General features: G+C 44.4%; 1 protein-coding gene across 2 annotated transcripts in view; it reads left to right on the forward strand.

Moving 5' to 3' along the window:
* The window catches only part of MYO1D (myosin ID), a 175922-nt gene that overhangs the window by 148094 nt on the left and 4148 nt on the right, over nucleotides 1–23680 (forward strand). Inside the window, exon 22 of one of the 2 annotated variants that reach the window (XR_014150687.1) lies at nucleotides 16087–16186. The exons of the other annotated variant lie outside the window; for it this stretch is intronic. The gene's annotated coding sequence lies outside the window, so the exon portion shown is untranslated. The remainder of the gene's footprint in view (nucleotides 1–16086; nucleotides 16187–23680) is intronic. 2 annotated transcript variants of the gene reach the window in all.

A 23680-nucleotide genomic window follows, 5' to 3' on the forward strand; every position in this document is an offset into this window, starting at 1 on the left:
AGTCTGCTATAGCAGCACTGTTATCTGGAGGGAAAGAATTCATGTGGGAAAATGATGGGAGAAGATACAGACTTTCAGGGCTCACGCTTTTTTTAAAGCAGTTGTAAAAATGTGTTCAATCTTCTGAAACAAGCATAGGAGCAAACAGCAAAATATACACTTTGCTGCTGGCTAAAAGTGAAGCTTTCATGAGGTGTTTACCTCATAAGTACCAGTAGAAAAGGCTACCATTCTAGGGAGAGGTGGAAAGGACCTTAAAGGTCCTTTAGTCTGATCTGTACATGTGTTGGTTTTTTATATTTGCAGTTAAAACTTCTTTATACGGTCCAGTTTAAACTGACTTATTTGGGTTGTCCGTGAGGTGGTTGTCGACACATACCTGTTTCTTCTTGAGCTTGGCCTCAATGTGTATCAGTATGCAATTTCAAAAGATTTATTTATTTGCGGAGAGAGAGAGAGAGAAAGGATGCTAATTTTTCTCTTAGACTTTGGCCCTGTAAGTTTTCATTTTAGATTTGTGACATTGCAGTTCAGCAAACCTGCTGTATATAAGAAAATTCAGAGCACTCAAAGGAAGTACATTAAACAAATCCTTCAAGAGGAACTCTTAGTATTTTTAAGGGCATCATTAAAACTAGAGGGCAAAGACATTTAGAAAAATATTTGCTGTGCTGCCAACATTTGCAAAATCCATCTAGGAAAGGGCCGGGGGTGGGGTGGTGGATGCAGAATCAGCTAAAAAAATACTGACAATAAAAAGATAGTATTAATTTAGTGAGGGGAAAGCCCAAATGGGTGCTTCTTTGCCAAGCCAACCCCTGTGATGGTGCAGGATGCTACTACTCTTTGCAGGTGGGGGTAGGGGAGGATGTTTTCAGCTTGACGGTAATTACAGATCCAGTGCAGAAGGAAGATCTCTAAGCAAGAGCCCAGGTTTCCATGGCAACAACATCAGCAGCTGAATGACTTTCTGTCACACCAAGTTGGTGATTTAATGAGTTCATTACTGAATTCCAGAGGAAAACATGAAAGTCTATGTGAACCATTGCTGCTTCAGCCCCAGAGACACTGCAGTGTGTGTGCGTGTGCGTGTGTGTGTGTGTGCGCGCACACACACACACACACACACAGAGGAATTGCATATGAATCACATTATGTCTGAAAGAAGGATTATGGTGGAAGCAGAAGGATGGGCCAGCCATCTCCCTAGTCCTTCCTGCTTGGAATGTTAATACTATAAATGTGCTCTAGCTTATTCGACGAAATAAGCTGAAAGGAAGGCAAGTTTCTCCAACCAATATGGGGTCTTGCTTTTGTTTTGAGATTGAATTTTGAGATTGAATTTTCCAGTGCTCAGCAAGGGAAGGGAGAAACCCCTTGTTTTGTGCAGCTGCATTGAGTCATAATGTGTGGTGATGGGCCTCTTCAGGTTAAAAAAAGAAAGAAAAGAGGAAATAATACCAATGAAGCTACTCCCCCTCCCATGACACATCGGGGATATTTGTGGCAAGGCCCAGCAGTGAGTGTCAGTACCAAAAAATATACGTGGGAAGGCTTTGCTACAATAGTAATAATGGGTGGTTTTCCTCACAAAATCTCCCCTCTTTGTCAGAGCAGTCCTATTCATAGTCAACTCTCAATGATGAATCCATTAACCATTCTAGGCAAGTTGAGACCCGTAGGCAGGCCATGAGTGAGAAGGGAGTGCCTCTTTTTTCTTTTGTTATTTTACTGGTTTATGATTACCGTTGTTATAAGGGAAAAAACCTGCTCCTTTTCCCTTATGGGGTATCCAAGAGCCCGTATAGTAAGTAGGTCCCCTATCGGAAGGAGAAAATTATATTATTATTATTATTATTATTATTATTATTATTATTATTATTATTACCCCGACCATCTGGCTGGGCTTCCCCAGCCACTCTGGGCGGCTTCCAAAAAAATATTAAAATACTGTGATACATCAACAGAGGCCAACCAGAGAATATTGAGAAGCAAAGCAGCTAGTAAGCCTGATCCTTATTAAATTGTTTCAACAGGGCCCCCCACTCCCCACACACAGGGAGGGAGGAGAGGAACCCAGAACAATGGCCTTATATATTTTTGAAATTGCCTACTCTGTAGCTCAAGACTACCCCCCAAAACATCATACATACATCACAGAAGGAGGCACTCCCCAGCAGAAATACATGGGGGGGGGGGCGATCTACCATGAAATCCTGTCTGCCAGGAAACCTGACAATGGTCACTGATTGCTCTACCTCGGCAGCCTGGCCATTCTTTTGTGATGGCAAATGCTTTAATTCCTGAATCCAGATCACAGGCTCACCCTATTCATATGCCCCTAAGGCAGGTAAGCAAAAGACAATGGAGAGGCATTCCCATTTCCTTCCTCCTTGTAGAGAAATATTTGAAGTCAATTTGGGAGAGTCAAAATGGTTTCAGGATTGGTCTCCTGTAGTATTTCAGATACGTGGTTTATATACTGCACTTATGTATGTGTTTGCCGTGTAAATTTATGAACATATGATTTATATTATATATAGGAGTCCTTAGAATTCCTATAACACTGTAATAATGAGTTTTTCCATATTTTTAATACATACAATGATTTGTTTAAAAATAACATTAAAAAGGTAGTCTGGTAAGCAGTGTATAATCTGTATTCTTTGGCAAATCTGCATGATCACAAGTAGTATGTTTTTGCCTATGATCTTCCCAGCCCTGCCTACTCTTGTTCACGTGTCTTTGGGTGCTTCTCCCCTAGATACGTAGCTGAAACTGCCATTCTTCATTTTGTTTCTACAGTGGAACCTTGGTTCTTGAACTTAATCCGTTCCGGGAGTCCATTTGACTCCCGGAACCATTCAAAAACCAAGATGTGGCTTCCAATTGGCTGCAGGAGCTTCTTGCCCTCAATCAGAAGCCGTGTTTGACATTCGGCTTCCGAAAAACATTCGCAAACCAGGTTTGCAAACACACTTCTGGGTTTGTGGCGTTCGGGATTAGTTCGGGAGCCAAGCCGTTCGACAACCAAGGTACCACTGTATAAATTATTCAGGCAGTGGAGCCCATTGCAACTGAATGCTTTCTGCATTCTCTTTTCCACCCTCTTCTTTAATTGTGATAGCTTTTGTAAGTTTAGAACCATTTTGCAGTGCCAGGTAATAGAATCATAGAATCATAGAATCATAGAGTTGGAAGAGACCACAAGGGCCATCGAGTCCAACCCCCTGCCAAGCAGGAAACGCCATCAGAGCACTCCTGACATATGGTTGTCAAGCCTCTGCTTAAAGACCTCCAAAGAAGGAGACTCCACCACACTCCTTGGCAGCAAATTCCACTGTCAAACAGCTTTTACTGTCAGGAAGTTCTTCCTAATGTTTAGGTGGAATCTTTTTTCTTGTAGTTTGGAACCATTGCTCCGTGTCCGCTTCTCTGGAGCAGCATAAAACAACCTTTCTCCCTCCTCTATGTGACATCCTTTTATATATTTGAACATGGCTATCATATCACCCCTTAACCTCCTCTTCTCCAGGCTAAACATGCCCAGCTCCCTTAGCCGTTCTTCATAAGGCATCGGACTGCCAAAGCACAATTGAGGCACCTTGTGGGAAGAGTGATCCTGTTGTTGACATGATTGGTGATGCGTACACCATTCTTTTTTTAAAAAATTACAGAAGGAAGAGGGAGCATAGCCCCAGAGACCCCCGAGCCTGCATTTTGGAGGAACTGAAAAAGGGAGGGGAAGGGAAGGAGGGAAGCCTTGAAGAAGACTCAATTTGACCACCTACCATCAGCAGGAGAAACAAAACCAGTCTCTCCTCAGCTGCTACTAGCTGAGATTCTATTTTATATATATCTATATCTATATATCTGTGTCTATATCGATATAGATATATATGTTACAGATAGGTAGCCGTGTTGGTCTGCCATGGTCAAAACAAAATAAAAAAATTCCTTCCAGTAGCACCTTAAAGACCAACTGAGTTAGTTCTAGGTATGAGCTTTCGTGTGCATGCACACTTCTTCAGATACACACTGTGTATCTGAAGAATACACTGTGTATAGATACTGTGTATCTGAAGAAGTGTGCATGCACACGAAAGCTCATACCTAGAACTAACTCATTAGATATATATGGTTTTACATATTTAAAAGTATAATCACACCAGAGCATATCCACAGTTTAAAGATTCCTTCGAATCTCTGGACTTCCCACCTTCCCCTCCATGAGTTCTGTTGTTAAACCTTTCCTACTGCATTTTTTTCCAATAATTCAAAAAAATTTAACTCCCTTATACCATGCTTCTCGTTACAAGTGTTGTTATAGTCCGGCTAATGTTTTCAGCTGCTTACAATGGTCTTGAAGGTAAATTATAAAATTTTCCCATTCCATATTAAAGTTTTGGTCTTCCTGGTGATTCCTGAGCTTTCCATTCAGTTTTTCCATTTTGGCATAGTCCATCAACTTGATTTGCCATTCTTCTCTGGTAGGGACTTTATCTTCCTTCCATCTTTGGGCTAGCAACATCCCTGCACTAGCCGAGATTCTAAGATGGGGGTATGGAAAGTCGTGGCTGAAGCACTGGAATTTTGTGTGTGTGTGTGTGTTTGTGTAAAATTCAGGATGAAATTGCAGTTCTCTCTCTTCTTTCCCAGATCTCCAGACTGTATGGGAGGGAAAGAGGAGGAGCACGTGCTTGTTTCACAAATTATTACACAAATGCAGTTGTTCTGAGCATTAATTAGTTCGCTAACACTTTCTTTAAAAAGGAAGTGGTGGATTAAGGAAACAAAACATTAAAGGAGAGGGGAAGGAGAAAATCATTTCAGGAAAAAAAATAATTAAATGACTAGTTGTAATCCTGTTAAGAGACTCAGGGGCTGCTTTAAATCCATACCGAGGAGACCTTACCTGATCAAAGGCTGCTAAGCACACTTTCTAGGGAGTAAGTCCAACTTAATAGACTAGGACATACTTTTGAGGAAATACACTTAGGATCACTAAGGTTTTGCCTTCTCTGTGGCGTAGGCCTATAGGATTGTTATGGGGGTACATAGCTCTATATGAAGTTCTGTGTGGAACCACAGTTACAGTTCCACATTCTGCTGATTGCAGGCTCTAGTGTGGGAAAGATCTGGATATTAAAAGTTTCTGGGAGTTTGTTTTTTCAGTAAGGTACAACTGGAATAACTTTATTACGTCCTTGCAAGGAAATGCAAAAAACCAAGTTTCCCACATAAGTGTTTACTAGTCTCTACGTCTAAACATCTTTATGTCGGTTTTTTGTAGCCTATAAGAAAGAGAATTGATTTCTGTAATGCTCACTTGGAGCTATTACTTAGCTCTTCACACTTGACTAGCTATTTACAAAGCTACTTTATGCAAACTGCAAAACTCAAAGTTACTGTGAAGGGATGAATTGCAGGCAATGTTCCAACTCTGGAGTGACCATGGATGCAAAGTGATTCCTACAACTAAAAAAATTATCCAAAGTTAAGGTCAACCCACAACTTGGGGTATGAGGTACTGGGTGACTGTGAAATCAAATAATTAGAAATAATAATAAACCATTTTTGAGGTCCTCTACTTAAAGCACGGGACGCGGGTGGCGCTGTGGGTTAAACCACTGAGCCTAGGACTTGCCAATCAGAAGGTCGGTGGTTCGAATCCCCGCGATGGGGTGAGCTCCCGTTGCTCGGTCCCTGCTCCTGCCAACCTAGCAGTTCAAAAGCACGTCAAAGTGCAAGTAGATAAATAGGTACCACTCCGGTGGGAAGGTAAACGGCGTTTCTGTGCGCTGCTCTGGTTCACCAGAAGCGGCTTAGTCATGCTGGCCACATGACCTGGAAGCTGTACACCAGCACCCTCGGCCAATAAAGCCAGATGAGCGCTGAACCCCAGAGTCGGTCACGACTGGACCTAATGGTCAGGGGTCCCTTTACCTTTACCTTTACTTAAAGCACAGGCTACGCAGGCTTCCAATATCCCGAAGCTAGATTCAGTTTCTGAATTACTATATTTTGAGTCCAGCTCTATTCTGCAGGAAAACTGATATTACCTCCATGTTATTGACTAAAACAGCCCTTCGGCATATACCGCATATAAAAATGCAAGCTGGAACACACCAGTAGGCATATTCACTAGTCTAGCCTAACTATGTTTAGGTTTGTTGAGATCAGAGAGTTAACTGTTCTAAGGGAGAGATAACAGTGCCAGATACGGCATATGATATGTTGCAGAGATAGCCCCTGCAATAAAGATGTTTTCACTTGCTTGCACCTTTGCAAAGGCTCTGTGGGCGGAAATAGCTCTTTCATCCTACTTGTTCAATCTTGTAGACAGAAGATGGTCATCCTGAAGCAAGGGAACTATGGTTAGTAGCCATAGCAAAGGTACATTCATTCCCTGTGTGGGTGCGTGCTGCATGCACACACAATTTTGCCTCCTCTGTTGTAAGCGCTTCCAGCTTTTCATGCAACCTTTCAGTTTTCCTTCATGCAAATGCTCATTGCTCCAAAAATATTAGAGTGTTCCCTATCGCCTATTTGATGTCTGCGTATAAAACTAACTTGATACCAAGGCTCACAAAGAGGGAAATAGGTCATTGTTAAAGAAGCTTGAACTGTTGCTAAGGGACACACAAGTTCTTAGCTGTTGCCAGTCAGAATTTCTTGTGTATGGCTGGGCTGGGGCAAGAGGAGCATGGAATTTTAGCTGTTTGACTTGGGGGTTGCACTTTGCTAGGAGATTAAAGCTCACAGGTGATGGTCTGCTGTTCAGATAAGTTCTTTGGGGGGGGGGTGAACAGCTTTGCCGTGAGAGCTCCTGCTTTCATTTGTCAATTTAGATACGTGTCTGAGAGCAACTGATGATCAAGCTGAGCCCCTGGCAGTTGGGCAGGTTATAAAAATGTGGAAACTGAAACAAAAGTTCATTTGATGTTGCAACGAAGAGATGGCAACAAACCTGTCACAGGAAGTTATGCATTTCCTCTTCTCATGCTTGCTTTCACTTTGCAAGTTACAGCTTGTGGCCTTGCTGTTCAGATAAGACTCACATTGTAGGTTGTACTACATCAAACAGAACCTAGATAAGTGGTGATGCAATCTTCCTTACTTGCCTGTGCTAATGTCCTTGCTCCATAGCACAGCTAATTAAATAGCCTCCGTTTGAAGTGTTGGAAATCACATGATCATAAACGTCAGCTGCTTTGCACACTGTGTTTGTGATTCCTATTCTTGCACTTTGCCTTTGCCCTAGTCCCCTTCAGTGAACCTTTGGGCCCACATTCGTTTTCTGTGTGATAAATACCCAATCCAAGAAAGCTATCGTTTCTCCCAGAATTACACTGTATATTACTAAAAGTAGCTTCCCACACCACCTCAAGGGACCTGCCCTTTGGCTTCCGCTTAGGGTGTGTTTGGTCTGTTTCCTTGCTTATAATATCTGTATGCCACCCTATGATCATGTTGTCAGGGTGGCCTTACAACACTGCTTCAACTTGTGAGCAGAGAGCTTTGCACAGAAGACGCCCCTATATCCTAGGATATGTCCCATGTTCGCGTGATATCAAAAGGAGTGGTGACTTTCTGAAGCAGTCACAGTTTGCAATAGAGCCGTACCTTGGTTTTCAAATGCCTTGGGAGCCAAACATTTTGACTCCCGAATGATCAAAAACTGGAAGTGATTGTTCCGGTTTACGAATGTTCCTTTGGAAGCTGAACGTCCGGCAGGGCTGCTGCAGCTTCTGATTGACTAGGAGCTTCCTGCAGCCAATCGGAAGCCGCGCCTTGGTTCCTGAACATTTTGGAAGTCGAACAGACTCCTGGAACGGATTCCGTTCAGCTTCCAAGGTACGTCTGTATTGTAGCTAAAACGACATACCATTGGAAAGATCTCCTCTCCCTGCCTATTCATAAAACCAAGTGCTTCATGGTCAACACACTGGGATAGATTGCTTTCCCAACCAAGTGTGTGCAGAAAGCCCAATAAACTGCCTTTATCTCAGTGGTTGAGTGAATGCATTGCTTATCGAAGGTCCTTGGTGGGGTCCCTGGCAATGCTGAGAAAAACATGGGAGACCTTACAGAGCCACTGTCGGTCAGAGAAGACTGAACTGAGAGCTAGGTGGTTGAGAAAGTGGCTCATCATATCCTACCAGTTTGTTTTTATCAAGTTATATGAAGTCTTTATTTCTTCATTGTGTTCTCTTTGACGCGGGTGGCGCTGTGGTCTAAACCACTGAGCCTCTTGGGCTTGCCAATCAGAAGGTCGGCGGTTCGAATCTCCGCAACGGAATGAGCCCCCATTGCTCTGTCACAGCTCCTGCCAACCTAGCAGTTTGAAAGCACACCAGTGCAAGTAGATAAATAGGTACTTCTTCGGCGGGAAGGTAAATGACATTTCCATGCACTCTGGTTTCCGTCACGGTGTCCCATTGTGCCAGAAGCAGTTTCATCATGCTGGCCACACGACCCGGAAAGCTGTCTGCAAACAAACGCCGGCTCCCTTTGCCTGAAAGTGAGATGAGCGCCTCAATCCCATTGTCGCCTTTGACTGGACTTAACCGTCCAGGGGTCCTTTACATTTTACCTCTCTTTGACTAAGGAGGAGGCACGCCATCTTGCCAGCCCCAGAAGATACAAATGAATAATGTTCACCTCAAAGCAAGCCTTGGAAAGGGGAAGAAGGCAATATTGCCTTTTGGATTCCTCAGCTGTCGTGTGAGAATGGAACAACAGCAGGTGTCTTATCCCATGAAAGGCCAAGACATTTAAAACACATTAACACAATACAGCAACTGTCTTTTTTTTTTCCCGACCTGAAAATCTCTCCCAGCTGGGAAACTGTCCATTGGAGTGGTCTAGCTAAATTGGGAAGTAGCTCTTATCTCACTGGAATCTGTGGAATGGAACTCTCCAAATGGGCTTGGTTACATCTCTTGAGGAGATGAGTTGTGTAGGCAGGAGGTGTCTGCTCCTCCATTCATCCATAGCTCTCTGGTTTTCTTCCTTATATAGGGATGCCAATATTTCCTGACTGGGTTACAACAGGGATCCATCTCTGTCCGCTTCTCTGTCACTCTGCAATAGCTTCTGTTCGTTGATTCAGCTTATTCAGCTAAAACAGCCTTGCAGATAAGTCTACAAATACTGCTACACACACACACACACACACACACACACACCCAGCCTTCTCCCTCCCGTAGACCTGTTTACTCATTTGTGGGTCTCAGGCTGCAATCTTACATGCACTCACTTGGGAGGACTTCAGAGCAGGCATATGTCGCACCGCAATGTAATAACGAAAGGAAATATGCCTTTACCTGGTATTTGCATGGTAATTTTTCTTCTTAAATGCTATTTTATGTTCCAAAATTTGTCCCCATATTCTCCAGGAAAATATGTATAACGAGTATAAATGAGTGTCAGAAATCAACACTGGCTTGGAATACTATTTTAAATAGAAAGTAAGTAAATGATCGCAAAGGTATCAGTCAACATGCCATTAATACTGGAGGATGCAATGTTTAATTGATCCACCAAATTAATATTATTTTTTAAAAAAACTTCCAGTATCTAAAAAATGCCCCTGTTTATCAATAAATATCAATTAATATTAATGCAAGTACTTCTTAGAACTTCTTAGAAAAAAGGTGACAGAACTCACCATGAACACCTCCCTTGTTCTCTTGGAATGCCAATGGCACCTACCTGACAGGTGCCAGAACTGAGTTTTGGCTGGAAAAAAGCTCCGGTAGGAAGACAGACAACCTCATTCTCTGAGGAAAAGATGTCTCTTCTAACACTGTATTTACACATTATCTAATAATGATGTACCGTATATTTTGCTCTATAAGACTCACTTTTTCCCTCCTAAAAAGTAAGGGGAAATGTGTGTGCGTCTTATGGAGCGAATGCAGGCTGCGCAACTATCCCAGAAGCCAGAACAGCAAGAAGGATCGCTGCTTTCGCTGTGCAGCGATCCCTCTTGCTGTTCTGACTTCTGGGATTCAGAATATTTTTTTTCTTGCTTTCCTCCTCCAAAAACTAAGTGTGTCTTAGGGTCTGGTGCGTCTTATAGAGCGAAAAATACGGTATGTTTCTTGCTTTAGAACTATTGTGTTTAACACAAATGTAACTAAGTTTTCTTTAGCTGACGGACACATTTTATATAGGAATATAATATAACATTTTACAGATTAGCGAACTCAGACAGAGATTGGCTTTAACACTTCATATGTTAGGTTTGGATAAGTTATGCCTTTAACTATTGGCAGTTCTATGCTGCTGTATTAAATCAATTTGCAAGGGAAGAACCTTTGAGGTATGAGTGGGAATCTTAAATATTTAGGTAGTTGGGACATAATTATACTGAAGCTTATACCCATGTGCAGTGCTTTTTGACAGCTGAAAGAAATTTGGCACCCACCCTCTGGACACGGAATTGATAATGGCAATCATATGCCTTTTTAAAATTGTTTTTTTTGGGGGGAGGTATTTTCTGTTTTGATGAGAAAGGCCAGTGTAGCCTTTCCATATGTCCACAGTCTTCTGGACACATCACATGTCATCCATGTAATGAGATTAGAGGTTAATTCGTCCTTTGTCTGCATGCAAGCATCTACCTCAAAAGGTGGAGTGTGGGTCTTTTCCATCCTTGGGGATTACTCCCAAGCCCACAGCATGTTATCTTGTCACTGCAGCAGCCCTTCACAAAATAAATAGCAATTTACAGGGAGTCTCTTGAAATGCTGCGATAATACTCAGAACAAAGAATTCATCTGTTACCCTCCTGACAGCATTTACTCTGCAATTGGCTTTCTCAACCTTTTGGCTTGATTACCCTTTTTTTGGTGGTTTGGTTCCCTTTCAATTTTTCATAGACAGAAATATGAGAGATTGGATTCTGGTACATTCATTAGAAATCCATTGAAACGGCGCAGGCGACCAGGGGGAGAAAATTCTTCAGTTCAGTGGCTAAAGTAAAATCAATTAACGCTAAAAGCTTAATGCACTGCAAATTCTTGGAAATTCAGTGCTGCCCTTTTAGCAGATAATTCAGAAGTTTTCCAGTATGCGGTTGACAAAATGCAATTGATGCTTCCCTTCAGGGATCCAGTTGCCCTTTGCAAAAACCTTTGTTTGCACAGGAGACAGAGAGTGTGAGTGGATGGGAAATTCCACCTCTCCTGCTTGGCTTTCTCTTGGCCAGGTATTTCAAGGTTTGCCTGGATTTTTAATGCGTCCCTTCTCAGTGAGTCAGTTTGTGGGGTGTGGGGGAAATTGGCAAGCATTTTGTTCATACGAAAGCAGCCTAGAATGTTATATTAGAAGAGCGATCAAGGGGTAGGGGTAGGAGGGTGTTAACATACCAAAATTGCTTTGTGGCACATAGAAGATTTGGGAACAGCATCGTAGGATTTGGGTCACTGTGTTTCTGCTGATAATTGGCAGCTTTTTAACAACTACCGAATCACCTTGTTGTTTCTGCTGATAATTGGCAGCTTTTTAACAACTACCGAATCACCTTGTTAAGAGAAGGGGCGAGGCAGTTAGTAAGCTCTTTGTTCATCAGAAATAGCATTTAGCTAGCATGAACTCCTCCTCACTCCTGCAGGGATAAGATAGGAAAGGGAGGTGGGGCTCGCTCTTCTGGTGCTGAAACGGGAGCCACAAAATATGGCATGCCATATGTTAAATGCCCTTTGCTTCTTTAATTAACACAATACTGGTGTTTCTCCTACTTTTTGAAATCTGTGGACCGGAGGATGAGTTTCTTCTGGGCTTGCTACCCTTTTCCTTTGCAAGAGATCCAGCGGACCAGATCAGGCCTTTGTTTTCATTTCCACCTCCCATTTCCAACATGCACCGTTTGATAAAGGAACAGCACTGGGAGTGGCATGGTTGCAGCTACGAGGCCAGACGGGGGCGGGGGGGCGGGGACTGGCAGCCTGTGTGGGCGGAGCCACGCTGGCAGGTGGAGGGCAGAATTCGAACTGAGGAGACTCTTGGGGCAAAGTTACCTCTGGACCCTGATCCGAGTCCCAGTACAGCAGAGCTGGCCCACCCGTGAGGCAAGGTGAGGAGGCCGCCTCAGGAGACAAGGTCTACAGGAGCGGCAGATCCTGATGTAGATCTTTATTCTCTCCCCCCATCTCCATCCCCACCCCCGTTCCTGTAGATCTTTCCTCAGCCCTTCTTCCCTGACTGGGGGAATGGGCGCAATTTTGTGGTTTGTCTGGGGCACCAAAACGTCTAGGGCCAGCCCTGCTGGAACATAGACAGGGAGCTGTCTTATACCACCCGCCCTGTGGAACTCCCTCCCACCAGATGTCAAAGAAATAAACAACTGTCTGGCTTTTAGTAGACATCTGAAGGCAGCCCTGTTTAGGGAAGCTTTCAATATTAGATGAATATTGGGGAAACCCAGCCAGATGATGATGATGATGATGATGATGATGATGATGATTATTATTATTATTATTACTACTACTACAGAGGAACAGTGGTGGCACAAGGTGGTTCATTAGAGGATGAGGGTTGACCTCCAGACAGTGGGCAGACTGCCAGCCCCTAATGTACAGCACCGTAAAGACATTGAGTGGCAGAATGTTTTGCTCCATGTCCCAGTTGTCTTTTTTCCTTGATCATTGCTTCATGGCGTCATTCTGCTCCCTTGCCGTCCCCTCTGCTGGTATCTATTATATTTGTGCTGAGTTATTCCTCAGTGCTGATCGCAAGGAAGACTTTGCAGTAAACTCAAAGCCATCAGATTGCTGTGATAGCCATCAGCTCCCCACCTACCGGTGCCTAATGAAAACCTGCCACTAGACTGAAAAGGTCATAAAGGAGCCTGTTCCTTCCTCGCTTAGCATTTATTGTTCTGGAAGTCAGTCTCACTGTTAAGAACTTGCCTCAGTATAAGGGGTGCCAAGACCTGACCTCATAACATATTCAGGCCTGTTATGAGTTGCCTCTCAAACACGTGATATAAACACAAGAGTGCCTCTGAGCCATGTGCAGAGTGCTTTTACTTGGCCTTTGAGGAAAACCCTAGCACGCACCAGCATGTTTGGCATGGAAACGATGCCTTATGAGGAACGGCTAAGGGAGCTGGGCATGTTTAGCCTGGAGAAGAGGAGGTTAAGGGGTGATATGATAGCCATGTTCAAATATATAAAAGGATGTCACATAGAGGAGGGAGAAAGGTTGTTTTCTGCTGCTCCAGAGAAGTGGACATGGAGCAATGGTTCCAAACTACAAGAAAGAAGATTCCACCTAAACATTAGGAAGAACTTCCTGACAGTAAGAGCTGTTTGACAGTGGAATTTGCTGCCAAGGAGTGTGGTGAAGTCTCCTCCTTTGGAGGTCTTTAAGCAGAGGCTTGACAACCATATGTCAGGAGTGCTCTGATGGTGTTTCCTGCTTGGCAGGGGGTTGGACTCGATGGCCCTTGTGGTCTCTTCCAACTCTATGATTCTATGATTCTATGAAAGCCTTGCGAAGAATGTTGCACAGTTCTTAAAACCAGCTTATTCTTCCAGCACTTCTGTTTAAGAAATCAAGCCTTCTTTTCTGTTACCTCTTGTGAGTGTTCAGTAATAATTTGTGTATCTGTGAGAAACCCCTTGACAATTCAGGTTGAGACACACACACACACACACACACACACACACACACACACAGAGTGTCAAACCTCAGTTGTCGAACGTAATCTGTTCCGGAAGCCTGTTCAGCTTCTGAAACATTCCACAACCAAGGCGCGGCTTCCGATTGGTTGCAAGAGCTTCCTGGACTCGATCGGAACCTGCGTTGGATGTTTGGCTTCCAAAAAACATTTGAAAACCAGAGCATTTACTTCCGGGTTTTTGGCATTCAGGAGCCGAAACGTTCGAAAATGGAGCTGTTCAGGAGCCAAGGTTTGACTGTATAAGTTTTCCCCTCATCTTACCATCTCTTCTTGTTTTCGGCATAAAAGTGATCCTCCCCCCCCCCCCTTAAAGTTCTGCTTTAGGTGAGATTGCAGTTCAAGGCTACAAGATTTTCACACACTCGCCTATTCATTTCTGTGAATGCAACCTTCTCTTGGTAAATTGGGAAGAGCAGGAACAGAACTAGGTCACTGCTTTAAAGGAGATAGTGTCTGCTGGCAGAGTTGCCCTTTCCAGGCCTACGCAGATTGGCCGGGGAGTCCCACGATAGCAGCTGAAGCAGAAAGGGCAGGTGGTGATTCTTCACAGATTGTAGCTTTGAATTCTCTATGAGCACCGATTAAAAAGCTGACATTCATTAAATTGCAGTTGTCTCCGCGCTTTGCTCTGGATTCCAAAATGTGTAGCCTGATGAATTTTTCTGATCCAAGGTCTTTGATAAGGGCGGGTAAAGAGTTTTTTGGCAGAATCTAGTATGATTGGAGAACAGCATTCCTGTGCCTCGTCACATGCTGCCTGACTATAAAGCCATATTGAGAGCAATCAGAGATCTGGTGGGGGCAAAAAGCTCCCTACTCCCTTGTATGCCCCCCAAATGCATATTTTAAATTCTGATGACGCCTATCTCTGTGGAGATGAGGAGTGCACCTGTAGGAGAACCCAGTTATGTGGGTCATTTGACGCAGGTAAATGATGAATCAAATCAAGACGAATGTGCAACAAGCTGAGAGTTCTGATGAGACTCCAAAGCATGTCTGCCTATTTTTCTTGACTTATAAGGTCACGGCCAGTTTGAGGAATCTGGCCCATGTAATATATACCAGCAACAGGTAAAAAAAATTATATAAGTGTGCTAGCTTGCACACCAACATTCATCCACTCCCTCTAGATATATCAGTAGAGTCCAAGACACAGTTTGCTACCAGGAGATAACCAGTCCATTCACACATTTCTAGGTAGCACAAGCAAGTGAGCCAATCGACACAGTGTCACGGATAACACACCACTTCCTTCCAGGTCACAATAGCCAACATACGTCAGGATTTATAAACTTTTTTTTTTTTGTCTTCCCCAGCAGTATGTAGGTCACTTAAAACATAATAATGGGGGCACTCCCCACGATGTAGTAGGTGCTCTCTCCACACACCCCATCCTGCAATGACATGTTTCTGCTTCTTTGCTAATTTTGCATGAGAGGATTTGAGGACAGTGTGCCTGGAAATGTCCCATCTGCTCAGTTTGGTACTGGCCTGGCAAGCACCGTGACTAATCTGGGAGAAGTGGAGAGGAGTGGAAGACAAGTTGTAGAACAGTCTCTGGAGGACCGTCTCAGATAACGGAAGGGCTGTAGCTCATTGGAGGAGCACAAGGTTAATAACAGGTGAATCACAAACATCTCCAGGTAGGCCTTGCCTGGAACCCTGGAGGGTCAGTGCAGACAGTACTAAGCTGGATGGACCACTAGTCTGAATTCATATAAGGTATTGTAATGGTTCTAGGGGGTTGCTCGTGCGTAAGTCATCGCCACACCTGGCTGGGTTACCTGGGTGAACCCTTTCTGTCCGGACAGCCACTCATCCGTGGCTGTCTCAGTCGCTGGCAGAATCCGTCAGTGGGCGTTTCTTGAACTTCTTCCAGCAAAGAAGTTATTTGACACCAAGTCTCCACCTACTCTCCCTGCGCGGAAGTCTTCTGCGCAGGGAGGGTGTGGGCAGCGGAGGACCCGTGCTCTCCCCGCTGGTCTCCGGCAAGGAGTCATGGAGCCCCCTCACCGATTCCCCCCTCTGCCCCCCCTTCTCTACTGGTGTTGCGCTGATTTCCTTCCCCAGCAGATGGGCTCTCTCTCTCTCCCTCTCCCTCCTGGGACGCTCTCCGTCATCCCTCTGGAGCCCTCCCTCCTCCTCTGGCTCTGATGGCAGTTCCCTGACAGGTATCTTCCTATCTTCCTATGTTCTTAACAGGCACTGAAGAGCATCAGACAGAAGCAAGGTGAGGACTCTGCCTACTCCACACTTTAAAAAAAAAAAAAAATCCCACACCAAGAAAAGTTAAATTCTGACCCGTAGAAATTACACAAGTTGGTCAAATTTGCATGACTCGCCTTATTTTGTGTCTGTTCCGTGAGGACCAGAAACTTCCTTTTTTTAAGTGCAAGCTGAGATTCCTGGGAAAATGACTTCTGTCCCTGCTGCCACATTCTGTCAAATTGCAGCGTAAGCCAGCCCTGAGCAGCCTGCAACAAACTCATGGTAAACAATGTTTTCAGTTCTTCTTGCAGTTTTAAAAGGTTAAGAGCAGGCCATCTCAGTTAGTTGTGAAACTTCCTTCTTGGAAGATAAATTTGTGGTTTTCCTTTTCAGGCTCTTGAGATCTGTTGGTTGATGCCAGTCACCTAGAGTGTGAGCTGTCGCTTTGTTTTAACGTTGTCTACCTTGCCTTGCGTTCTCCCTCCAGGCACCATGAAGAGGTCAAATAGAGATTTCCCTCCCCATGTTATTTACCCCTTCAGCACCCTGTGTCGTTCTGGAAGAATATCTCTGCATAAGTGCTGCCACCTTGGCTTCAGATTTCCTATCCTCAGTGAGTTGCCTTTGGTGACTGCAGTCACTTCCTTGCAAGTATTTGTGAAAGCAGGTGGCTTCCTTTATGTCCTAGTAACTCTGCCCCCTAAGGCTGACTCCTGTCGCACCTCTAAGATACGTAAAATCCAGGGTGTTAGCAAGCTACAAAGATGATGATTTTAATTGAAGTTTAGTGTCATATGTTGTTTTAATTCATTACGCTGATTTTGTATGAGCCCCATCCTGGAACAGCATGGTAAATATTTCTAATAAAATAGTTGGAAAGACCAAAACAAATTGCTTCACATTTACAGTGGTCCTTGGTTCTTGGACAAATTGGCTCCTAAACATCACAAACCTGGAAGTAAGTGTTCTGGTTTGCGAACGTTTTTTAGAAGCCAAACGTCCATTTCGGCTGTCGGCATTGTTTCTGGGGCCAATCAGAAGCCACGCCTTGGTTTGCAAACATTTTGGAAGTCAAATAGACTTCCAGAATGGATTGAGTTCGGGAACCAAGGTACTATACGGCTTATAAGAGCACACTGAAATTGCTGAACTCTTACAGCAATCCTGTATGCTAGTCTATGCATTTATTTCCTCCCTCCCCTCCTCCCCCCCAAAAAAGAAAAACTGTTCCAAGGTCATGTCCTCAGTTCATAGCATAGGCAAGATTTCAGCTGGGAACTTTGCAACTTGATTGTTCAGTCTCATAGTGACTGTAACCCACAGACTGGGTTGAGCAACATTTGCCTGGGAATTTGAATACCTTTTCTAGCCATGACCTAGATCAGCCATCATTAACTGATAGGTCACAGGAAGAAGCTGAGCTCTGCAATGAGTTACTGGCAGACTAAAGGTTTGGGATAGGATCTGAGGGCACAAATGCCTTTTCTTCCTCTTTCACCATTATATCCTCACTACAAGACTGCATAAGAAGAGCCATGCTCAGAGCGATGAGGAGGCATTTCTCTCGAGAGGGGAAACACAAGTCCTTTCCATTCTTGCACTGATTTCCCTGTACTTGGAGCCTAGCAATGTAGATTGGGGGTGGGGAGGCAGCTGCCAAACAGTCTGGTCAGGAATGGTCCTGTCCCCAGTCTTAAAAGCTGGCGTCCACTGGCCTAGGAAAGAGAAAAAAAGAGATCTTTTGAATATTTAAAAGGGTCTTGCAAAAAGAAAAAAGGAAAAAAAGAGGAGCCCTTGTTTATATTATTTACTTAAGGCAGCCTTCCCCCAACCTTGTGCCATCCAAATATTTGGGATTTCAGCTTTCCTAAACCCTGATAGTGGGCCATGCTCGCAGATGGAAGATGTAGTTCAAAACACCTGGTGTAGTTCAAAACACCTGGAGGGGTACCAGACTGGAGCTGACTACAGTGGTACCTCGGGTTAAGTACTTAATTCGTTCCGGAGGTCTGTTCTTAACCTGAAACTGTTCTTAACCTGAAGCACCACTTTAGCTAATGGGGCCTCCTGGTGCCGCCATGCCGCCGGAGCACAATTTCTGTTCTCTTTTTTAAAAAAATTTAAAAAATTATTACTTTTCTGTTCTCATCCTGAAGCAAAGTTCTTAACCTGAAGCACTATTTCTGGGTTAGCGGAGTCTGTAACTTGAAGCGTATGTAACCCGAGGTACCACTGTATTGGCTATTGTTCATCTTGTTCACTGAGATTAGAGCAAGAAGCTGTTGGTTGATGTGAAGCTGATTTTGCTGGAATAGCATAAGTGAAGATTCAAACCTACCCGGACCCTGAGATCATCTTCTGAGCCCTCCTTCGTGTGCCTTGTCCTTGAGAGGTCCAGAGGGTGGCAACATGAGAATGGGCCTTCTCTGCAGTGGCTCCCTGTCTGCGGAATGCTCTCCCCAGGGAAGTTTGTCTGGTGCCTTCTTTATATAGCGCCAGGCAAAAATGTTCCTTTTTAACCAGGCCTTTGGTTGACCTGATTGTTGACATCCTATACTCTTTTAAAATGTGGCTCTTTTTTGGGGGGGTGTTATTGTTCTTATTTGGATTTTATATATTGTGATCTTTTCTGTGAACCGCCCTGAGACCTCTGGGTATAAAGCGGTATATAAATAAAATAAATAAACAAACCATGATAACATAACAGACAAGTATCAAATAAAAACCACACAATCAATGATGGAAATCGGTAACATCAGTGATAGCCCAAATAGCCACAATCCAGGACAGCTTTCATGTTCCAAATGCCTGGACAAACAGAAAAGTCTTCAGCTTACATGTAAAAATATCAGAAGTGGGGGGCAGATTTGATTTTCCCCAGGAGGTGGTTCTGTAACCAGGGTATCTCCACCAAGAAAAGGTCCTGTCTCATGCCACCACCCTCCCAGCTTCTGCTGTAGATGGGGACAACAATCAGGACCTCTCCTACTGATCATAATTCCTGGGCCAGTTGGCGGTTGGAAATATATTTGGATCCCAAATAATTCAGATCTTTATAGGCTAATAGCAAAGCACTGCCACCCATAATGAGTTAGGCATTGCACCACATGTTTCTACTACATCCTGGACATACCTGGAGGTGTGCAGGGGAACAGCTAGCTTAAGGGTTTGTGGTGGTTCTAGGGGGTTGCTCATGCGTAAGTTGCCGCCACTCTTGGCTTGGTTGCCTGGTTGAACCCTTTCTGTCTGAACAGCCCTTCACTTCGTGGCTGTCTCAGTCGCTGGCAGAATCCGTCAGTGGGCGTTTCTTAAACTTCTTCCAGCAAAAAGGTTCTTTGACGCCCAGTCTCCTCCTACTCTCCCTGCGCGAAAGTCTTCTGCACAGGGAGGGTGTGGGCAGCGGAGTACCCGTGCTCTCCCCACTAGTCTCCGGTGAAGAGTCCTGGAGCCCTTTCTCCGATTCCCCCATCTGCCCCCCTTCTCTCCTCGTGTAACGTTGATTTCCTTCCCCAGCAGCTGGGCTGCCTCTCTCCCTGCTGGGACCCCCTCCGGCATCCCTCTGGAGCCTTCCCTCCGCCTCTGACTCTGATGGCAGTTCCCTGACAGGGTTGCTAGCTCAGGCGCCGTAGTTGAACTTTTGCAGAGGTGGAATGTGTCTGCCATCCTGATCAACAAAGAGATGCACAAGCATTCTACACCTTCCAATGCTTACCTGCTAAAACTTCAGCTTTGGGACTGCTATGGTGCCCTCTTTTTTGGGTTGGGCCTAGAGCCACTTTGCTGATGCCGCTCTTAACTAACAGCTAGTAATCATTATCATCAGATTTTATTGGTCAGCTAAATACAGGTTATAGCCAAGAACAAACAAAAATGGACACGGAAACTAATTCAGGATGGTGAGCAATAGCCATTATTTGATGTATTCCTTTGTTTGTTTGTTTTTGCTCTCTTTATCCAAGATTATTTGGAGCGGGCGACTGAACTTTCCTCCAACCAGTAAAATTAACGTTAAAGTTTCCATATCTTCCCATTGCCACTGAAAGCCCTGATGAGTGTGTGTCTTTAAGAGATCCCTGGATGTTGGCAAGTTGCTCATGGAGAGAAGTCCCAAAGATGTGAAGTGGATGTTGGAGACATGAACCCTGAAGACACTTTGTGACCTGTCCTCCTTGAATGGACTTAGTATTCGGATGTGTTGTACGCAAAATGGGCATGCTTGTTGTAGACTTTGGGCTGATGGAAAAAACTAGTACCAGCTATGCGCTTAAGTGAACAAAACTGCTCAGTTTGGTGGTTCTCTGTTCAGGTTCCAGATCTTGCAGTGCTTCCAGAGGGAAGCTTTCTGCGAGTGTGCTGGGTCACGGCGTTCAGTCTGCCCTATGCCCTCAGTCCACCCAGAGGTCACCTTGTGCCAATAGCTGCATCTCCCAACAGCTGCAAGGTTTTTGTGAGCAGCAGAGCAAAACGGAGCACCAAACCAGCAACTTGTATCCCCAAGCTCACCCTATTCTGGGTGGGGGGGGTGGATTTCCTGTCCCACGTCCTGTTTAGCGAGCGTTAGATGTTGCAGGAAGAAGTCACCTGCAAGTGCATGCGCATTTCCCGAATAAATGCTGTTGTGCTGCAGAGCTGTGCAGATGAACAAGGACTGCAAAACGCTGCTCACGTTGGCCTTCTCTAATACTAATAAGCGATCGGTTTTAAAATTGGGTCGTAAGCAGGCATCCCTAGAAGAGGCAGCAGCCTCTAGCCCCACCCCCGCCCGCCCCCAGCCAAATAAGAGCATGCATGACAGTCACATCTTCTGGTTGGCTGGCAGTGATGCACTATCAGATTGAACGGCTAATATCCAGGTTACTATGGTGACCAGGACCAAGAGAGTTGTAGTGTTTGAAAGCAGTGGTTTCTCCCTTCAGAAACCCTCCACCCCTCTGCTTTTCTCCCGCACAGACTGTTTCTCTTCTCTTGCTTCTTCCGTGGAACAGTGTGAGTAATATTCTAGCTGAAGTGATCTCTGGCTTGTCACGTTTCTTCCATTTTAAACCTTCTCTCCATGACATTGAAGCACGCTGGGTGCAAAATGGAATGCGAGCAGCACCATTTGCCCACATGCAAGAAACTCCGAAATCCTGAAGCTAGAGTAGGGATCAGCAACCTTTTTCAGCTGTGGGCCGGCCCACCGTCCCTCAGACCATGTGGTGGGCTGGACTATATTTAGAAAAAAAATATGAACGAATTCCTATGCCATGCAAATAACCCAGAGATGCATTTTAAATGAAAGCACACATTCTACTCATGTAAAAACACCAGGCAGGCCCCACAAATAACCCAGAGATTCATTTTAACTAAAAGGACACATTCTACTCATGTAAAAACACACTGATTCCTGGACCATCCACAGACCGGATTGAGAAGGCGATTGGACCGGATCCAGCCCCCAGGTCTTAGTTTGCCTACCTATGCCGCTTGGGTATAAAGCTTTGATGTGCTTCGTTCCTTGAAATTAAAAACCCCTTTTTTCAAAAGCTTCAAAATACGGAAATAGTGCAGATATCAGAAATGGGTTTGTGATGGGTTTGCATCCGGTCCCCGGACCTCAGTTTGCCTATCCCTGAGCTAGACCCGCTGGTTCATTTAATAAGTAAGCCTAGCAGTATAGATCCCTGGGTCTGTTCGCCTTTGAGGTAAAGAGGACTCTGAGATAATCTAAGGTCAGATCATCTCTGCTAGAACCTGCCTCTCATGTGTTTGGGTACCATTTTCAGTCCAGCTGTCTACCACATTCATCTCTCCAAAAACAATTTAGGCAAGAAAGCCATGTATTGCAGCTTTCTGACTCATTTTGTCTTTGGCCACCCTATCATTTTTATTATTACATTTTCTGTCTTTCAGGAAACTAAAGGATAGTGTTGTGTTTTTTAATTTAAAAATAACAGCAAGGGTGACACTGATTCGCAAAATAACATAGCTTTCAATTACCTGCTATTGTATAAATCATAAGGCAATTTGCTAGGGAGGGAGTTTCGCCCTTTGAAAGCAATGTTAAGCAGAGTTGCGCAATAGTTTTTGTGAAATGTTTTTACATTGAAGGGTGGGGGGGTAGATTAAACAAATATGGGGCATACTCCCCTGGAAATAAGTTCCTCTGTGTTCAGCTCTCATGAACGCCAGGGGAGGTGCTCACAGGAGATGGGTTCAACAAGTTGCGCTTGTTTGGGTAGGTGCTATGACACCTGAAGTATGTGCAGCAGTCTGGTAAGGTTGTCTAAGTCTTGGGCTTGGACATGAGAGAATTAGGTTGACCGGTGGCAGGCAAGTGCTGGCTTGGGGAACAACACCAGCACAGACACGTACATTCCCTTTCTTCTCTGGTGCACGCAGGCACGCACAGCTGTTTCAAGACACTTTGAGTTATCCACCCTGCTCCTTGCTAATGGTGAGCAGCAACAAAGGTCAGGTGCATTGTGCAACATGTACACCTAAAGATGTCCACCGAAAAATGCAGAGCACATAATCATGTAAGAAAAGTGTTGGTAGCATAATAATATTTGTCCTTGTGAGTTGTGAACTGTGCTATACTATTTGTGGCTTGTACGAGTCCGCTGTTTATTTGATTTGATTTGTTGTGTTGCGTTTCATGATGGGCGTAAAGCCGAATAAACATTTTGATTGAGAGGTGCCCCACAAGACGAACGCCTCGCAAGACGGAAAACCCGCTAGACGAAAGGGTTTTCCGTTTTGGAGGCGCTTCACAAAACGAATTTCCCTATGGGCTTGCTTCGCAAGACGAAAATGTCTTGCGAGTTCCCGCGGGGTTTTCCCCCTTCCCCCCCCTTTTCCTAAGCCGCTAAGCCGCTTATCAGCTGATCCGCTAAAAGCCGCTAAACCGCTAATAGCGCTAATCCGCTAAGCTGTCAATGGGCTTGCTTCGCAAGACGAAAAAACCGCAAGACGAAGAGCCTCACGGAACGGATTAATTTCGTCTTGCGAGGCACCACTGTAGTATGGCTCTTATCTTAAACAACCCATAGAGAATCCTTTTTATTATTATTTGTTTATTTGGTTTTCAAATCTGAGTTTTACGATCACATATCCAATATATAACATAAAAACAAGATTCCAAGGAATCTTCTGGACTTCCCCCTCCTCCCCTTGTGGATCCTATCATTTCCTTCTGCATCTTTTACGATAATCCAAATCTTTCTCATCTCCATTATGTCCAAAATTCACCATTAAACTACAAGTGCTACTCCAGTCCTGCTAACAGTTTTAACTGTTTACCGTGGTTTTTAAGATAAATTTTCCCTATTCCTTATTAAAAATTTGGTCTTCCTGATTTCTGATTCTTCCGGTCATTTTTGCCATTTCGGCATAGTCCATCAACTTGATCTATCATTCTTCTCCGATAAGGACTTTATCTTCTTTCCATCTCTGGGCTAGTAGCATCCGCGCAGCCGGGGCCGCATACATAAATAGCCTTTTCTGCCCCCTTGGGATTTCGGATTTCCTGGATTTGTCTCCCATTATTTGTGAGCTGGCCTTTTGAATCTGGACTTGCCTTTTCTGTTTGGGACTGTCCCTGAAGCACCGAGCTCTTAGTTACAGTTTGGAGTCTGAAGCAGCATTTTACAAGCTAGTTTTCAAGAGCCCTCTGTTGTTAGGGACATTGCTGCTACAGTCACTGCCTTCCCAGGCATGCTTTCTACGTGTGGACTGTGACCCCAGACACATACATGGCCCCAGTTGGCATTAAAATGTGTAGTGAGAGAGACCTGT

This window comes from Podarcis erhardii (genome assembly GCF_964252035.2).
Source record: "Podarcis erhardii genome assembly, chromosome: 13".
Lineage (NCBI taxonomy): Eukaryota > Metazoa > Chordata > Lepidosauria > Squamata > Lacertidae > Podarcis > Podarcis erhardii.